This window comes from Schistocerca serialis, chromosome 2, assembly GCF_023864345.2.
Source record: "Schistocerca serialis cubense isolate TAMUIC-IGC-003099 chromosome 2, iqSchSeri2.2, whole genome shotgun sequence".
Classification (NCBI taxonomy): Eukaryota; Metazoa; Arthropoda; class Insecta; order Orthoptera; family Acrididae; genus Schistocerca; species Schistocerca serialis.
The window spans coordinates 50,892,930-50,898,929 of record NC_064639.1 but is presented as its reverse complement, the minus strand read 5'-3'; the positions used below and the strand labels follow the sequence as shown (position 1 = coordinate 50,898,929).

At 43.7% G+C, this 6,000-nt stretch overlaps 1 long non-coding RNA gene across 1 annotated transcript in view; it reads left to right on the top strand.

Moving 5' to 3' along the window:
- The first annotated feature begins 473 nt into the window (after positions 1-473).
- LOC126455443 (uncharacterized) overlaps positions 474-6,000 on the top strand; it is a 28,751-nt gene continuing 23,224 nt past the window's right edge. Inside the window, exon 1 of the long non-coding RNA XR_007585321.1 lies at positions 474-564. This is a non-coding gene — a long non-coding RNA (uncharacterized LOC126455443). The remainder of the gene's footprint in view (positions 565-6,000) is intronic.

The following is a 6,000-nucleotide window of genomic DNA, read 5'->3' as shown; positions in this document are numbered from 1 at the left end:
TATATTTTTTATCATTGAAAATTCGCTGTGTTAGTTTGCGGTGAAGAAAATCTCGGTCACAGAAACATTAAAACACATTAATGAGCTACATAATATGTTGAAAAAAATCAAGAAACATGTTGGTCATGGCTCCTTGGAAACACTCCGGTACTTTATATTGATTGCTGTGACTCGCTTTAAATCAGAATTACTGGATTTGAATTCGCAAATGACTTCATTTCATCCACGAAGTCAAGGAGGTGCTGCAGTTTTTTTTGTGACAGGGAGAACGTTTGTTTTCATGGTGCCTACAAAACATTTCCAGCGCAGAACCGAGGGATACAACGGCACGGACACCTGGCGCCCTTGACCTGCTTCAGTATTGACGAGGTCGCAGACCGGCCGTGTTATATGACACGAAGTCGCCGTGGCAACGGGGCCCGGCGCGGCGCCGGCCGTTACGCCTTTTGTGTGGCTGGCGGCCAGTCACGCACGGGTCGGCGACCACGCGGGCTGCCCGTCCAGCGCGGCCTCGCAGGCAGAGACACAGGGAGGCGCTCGCTGCACGGAGCTGGCGCACTTGCAGTGAGTCTACTGGACAGCTCCTCTCTGTATCCTGCACGAGCCCCCAAGTAACGGAAGTAGTCGTGTTTCTAACAGCTCCCTCACGTGTCAAATGAAACAGACCATAAACTAAGGGTCGACTAAGATTTGTCCTTTTGCAGTGTCAGACTGGCATAAGATGTCGTCAATATAGTCTACAGGAAGCTGTCTGAGCCGAGACCCTCCTGTTCTGCACCACAGCATCAACTTGTAGTCGCAAACGCAAAACCGAGCGGATGCGTTAGGGGGCAGCAGGAGACACTTTTCGTTCACATGACTTGGCTTATTTTTTATTCTTACGCCTTTCTGGGAAGAGGTATATTTCTGTGAATTTTTGTGTTGACTGCTGTATACTAACGTACTCAAATTTTTTTGTGTAAACTTAAGCACATTTGCATTTTGTAACCCTCCTGTCACCATAGTAGCACAGCAGAGCCGGCCGCGGTGGTCTCGCGGTTCTAGGTGCGCAGTCCGGAACCGCGCTACTGCTACGGTCGCAGGTTCGAATCCTGCCTCGGGCATGGATGTGTGTGATGTCCTTCGGTTAGTTAGGTTTAAGTAGTTCTAAGTTCTAGGGGACTGATGACCACAGCTGTTAAGTCCCATAGTGCTCAGAGCCAGCCAGCACAGTAGAAGTACTTAGATTGCACGTGGCGACTGCTTCGGCTAGGGTTATATTCTTCGTGGTTACGAAAACAACGATGGTGTGAAACACAGCTCGCTCTGTCCGTCAGTACACGTTCGGCGACCAGTCTTACATCGTGTTCCTTGACTTTCGGGAGGCGTCCGATGCAGTTCCACACTACCACCTAATAAGCAAAATACGAGCGTACGGGATATCACATCAATTGTGCGGTTGGATTTTAGTTTGTGTCAAAAACTCAGCATATTATGAACGCAGTCTTCAGACGTAAAATTAGCTTTGGATGTGTCCAGGGGAGTGTTACAGAGCCATTACTTTTAGTTTTTTTTTAATCATCAGTCTACTGATTGGTTTGATGCGGCCCGCCACGAATTCCTGTGCTAACCTCTTCATCTCAGAGTAGCACTTGCAACCTACGTCCTCAATTATTTGCTTAACGTATTCCAAACTCTGTCTTCCTCTACAGTTTTTGCCCTCTACAGCTCCCTCTAGTACCATGGAAGTCATTCCCTCATGTCTTAGCAGCTGTCCTATCATCCTGTCCCTTCTCCTTATCAGTGTTTTACGCATATTCCTTTCCTCTCCGATTCTGCGTAGAACCTCCTCATTCCTTACCTTATCAGTCCACCTAATTTTCAACATTCGTCTACAGCAACACATCTCAAATGCTTCGATTCTCTTCTCTTCCGGTTTTCCCACAGTCCATGTTTCACTACCATACAATGCTGTACTCCAGACGTACATCCTCAGAAATTTCTTCCTCAAATTAAGGCCGGTATTTGATATTAGTAGTCTTCTCTTGGCCAGAAATGCCTTTTTTGCCATAGCGAGTCTGCTTTTGATGTCCTCCTTGCTCCGTCCGTCATTGGTTATTTTACTGCCTAGGCAGCAGAATTCCTTAACGTCATTGACTTCGTGACCATCAATCCTGATGTTAAGTTTCACGCTGTTCTCATTTCTACTACTTCTCATTACCTTTGTCTTTCTCCAACTTACTCTCAAACCATACTGTGCACTCATTAGACTGTTCATTCCGTTCAGCAGATCATTTAATTCTTCTTCACTTTCACTCAGGATAGCAATGTAATCAGCGAATCGTATCATTGATATTCTTTCACCTTGTATTTTAATTCCACTCCTGAACCTTTCTTTTATTTCCATCATTGCTTCCTCGATGTACAGATGGAAGAGTAGCGGCGAAAGGCTACAGCCTTGTCTTACACCCTTCTTAATACGGGCACTTCGTTCTTGATCGTCCACTCTTATTGTTCCCTTTTGGTTGTTGTACACATTGTATATGACCCGTCTCTCCCTATAGCTTACCACTACTTTTTTCAGAATCTCGAACAGCTTGCACCATTTTATATTGTCGAACGCTTTTTTCCAGGTCGACAAATCCTATGAGAGTGTCTTGATTTTTCTTTAGCCTTGCTTCCATTATTAACCGTAACGTCAGAATTGCCTCTCTCGTCCCTTTACTTTTCCTAAAGCCAAACTGATCGTCACCTAGCGCATTCTCAATTTTCTTTTCCATTCTTCTGTATATTATTCTTGTAAGCAGCTACGATGCATGAGCTGTTAAGCTGATTGTGCGATAATTCTCGCACTTGTCAGCTCTTGCCGTCTTCGGAATTGTGTGGATGATGCTTTTCCGAAAGTCAGATGGTATGTCGCCAGACTCATATATTCTACACACCAACGTGAATAGTCCTTTTGTTGCCACTTCCTCCAATGATTTTAGAAATTCTGATGGAATGTTATCTATCCCTTCTGCCTTATTTGACCGTAAGTCCTCCAAAGCTCTTTTAAATTCCGATTCTAATACTGGATCCCCTATCTCTTCTAAATCGACTCCTGTTTCTTCTTCTATCACATCAGACAAATCTTCACCCTCATAGCGGCTTTCAATGTATTCTTTCCACCTATCTGCTCTCTCCCCTGCATTTCGCAGTGGAATTCCCGTTGCACTCTTAATGTTACCACCGTTGCTTTTAATGTCACCAAAGGTTGTTTTGACTTTCCTGTATGCTGAGTCTGTCCTTCCGACAGTCATATCTGTTTCGATGTCTTCACATTTTTCCTGCAGCCATTTCGTCTTAGCTTCCCTGCACTTCCTATTTATTTCATTCCTCAGCGACTTGTATTTCTGTATTCCTGGTTTTCCCGGAACATGTTTGTACTTCCTCCTTTCATCAATCAACTGAAGTATTTCTTCTGTTATCCATGGTTACTTCTTTGTACCTATGTTTTCCTTCCCAACTTCTATGATGGCCCTTTTTAGAGATGTCCATTCCTCTTCAACTGTACTGCCTACTGCGCTATTCCTTATTGCTGTATCTATAGCGTTAGAGAACTTCAAACGTATCTCTCATTCCTTAGTACTTCCGTATCCCACTACTTTGCGTATTGACTCTTCCTGACTAATGTGTTGAACTTCAGCCTACTCTTCATCACTACTATATTGTGATCCGAGTCTATATCTGCTCCTGGGTACGCCTTACAATCCAGTATCTGATTTCGGAATCTCTGTCTGACCATGATGTAATCTAATTGAAATCTTCCCGTATCTCCCTGCCTTTTCCAAGTATACCTCCTCCTCTTGTGATTCTTGAACAGGGTATTCGCTGTTACTAGCTGAAACTTGTTACGGAACTCAATTAGTCTTTCTCCTCTTTCATTCCTTGTCCCAAGCCCATATTCTGCTGCAACCTTTTCTTCTACTCCTTCCCCTACAACTGCATTCCAGTCGCCCATGACTATCAGATTTTCGTCCCCCTTTACATACTGCATTACTCTTTCAATATCCTCATACACTTTCTCTATCTGTTCATCTTCAGCTTGCGACGTCGGCATGTATACCTGAACTATCGTTGTCGGTGTTGGTCTGCTGTCGATTCTGATTAGAACAACCCTGTCACTGAACTGTTCACAGCATCACACCCTCTGCCCTACCTTCCTATTCATAACGAATCCTATACCTGTTATACCATTTTCTGCTGCTGTTGATATTACCCGATACTCATCTGACCAGAAGTCCTTGTCTTCCTTCCACTTCACTTCACTGACCCCTACTATATCTAGATTGAGCCTTTGCATTTCCCTTTTCAGATTTTGTAGTTTCCCTACCACGTTCAAGCTTCTGACATTCCACGCCCCGACTCGTAGAACGTTATCCTTTCGTAGATCATTCAATCTTTTTCTCATGGTAGCCTCCCCCTTGGCAGTCCCCTCTCAGAGATCCGAATGGGGGACTATTCCGGAATCTTTTGCCAATGGAGAGATCGTCATGACACTTCTTCAATTACAGGCCACATGTCCTGTGGATACACGTTACGTGTCTTTAATGCAGTGGTTTCCATTGCCTTCTGCATCCTCATGTCGTTGATCATTGCTGATTCTTCCTCCTTTAGGGGCAATTTCCCACCCCTAGGACAAGAGAGTTCCCTGAACCTCTATCCGCTCCTCCGCCCTCTTTGAGAAGGCCGTTGGCAGAATGAGGCTGACTTCTTATGCCGGAAGTCTTCGGCCGCCAATGCTGATTATTTACCAAAATTTAGGCAGTGGCGGGGATCGAACCCGGGACCGAAGACGTTTTGATTATGAATCAAAGACGCTACCCCTAGACCACGGTAATGTGTATTAATGACCTATTAGAGAACGTCGGAAGATTCGTGAGGCTTTTCGAGATTGGTATTACATGCGGAGAACCTAAAACCGACTCATTATTTTTGAAAAGTCGTGTGTATTTGTAATTATTGTTTGTTCTGCTGAAGGACATACGGAAACATGTGACGTTCCATCTACGACAACATTATAATTATGATTGAGAACACAAAGAAATTACTCTTCCTACAAATTATGAATAAATCAATCCCCAAGTATGTGACTGCGAGTTTTAAAAATTCCATAACTCCTGACAACCGTTCTGCACTACTCCTGCGCACAACAGACAAATTACCTCGTCTTGCCACTCCAGCTTCGTGAACAGGAACATGCTGAAAAATTTCAAAAGCAATACTGCAATCCATCTAGAGTTCAGTGCGTGGTCAAAATAACTGCAATAACTACTCCCATATTTTGTTTCTAGAGAAATTGAATGAGCAGGAGGGATTTGGTCGACCAGCCTTAAAACGTCGTAAAAGAATGAAAGAAATCAATAAAGACTTTACTGCACTCGCAATATAGATTATTTAAACACTTACAATCCTTACACAGATTCAACTATTCCTCAATGTCTATAATCAATAAACACGTCTCTGGGCATAACAAAGATACTAATATACTTCTGGATTCACAAATCCCACAAAATCCCTCCAGTGCGCAAGCTAGCAACAGCTACTTGCAGCAAAAAGTTACATTACTAAAAATCTTCAGTTAACACCCAAGTCTCCCCCGACGTTACCAGCACGACCATGGCAGGCTGCGACTTCTCATGTCGCGCCGCTTCTCTTCGCCGGAGGCTGCGTCCAACCATTGCCACCTCCTCTCAACAACTGTTCTCTCGTTGCTACTCGCGATAATAATATCTCAGACTCAGAGTTTGTGTATGCACATCACAGCAGAATCATTGGTCCACTTTGCAAAGAAGTATTAACATACAACTTTCATGACCCCCACTCTCCATTTTTAAGAATTTTGTGGGATGATTCTCGTCTAACATGTTCGCAAGGAGCAAATGCATAATTCTTATATAACAAAATTGAGAAAAAGAAATCAGATGTTTTACAAAATTGGTCGAATACATAAACGCAAGCATAAGATTACAAAAGTCATGC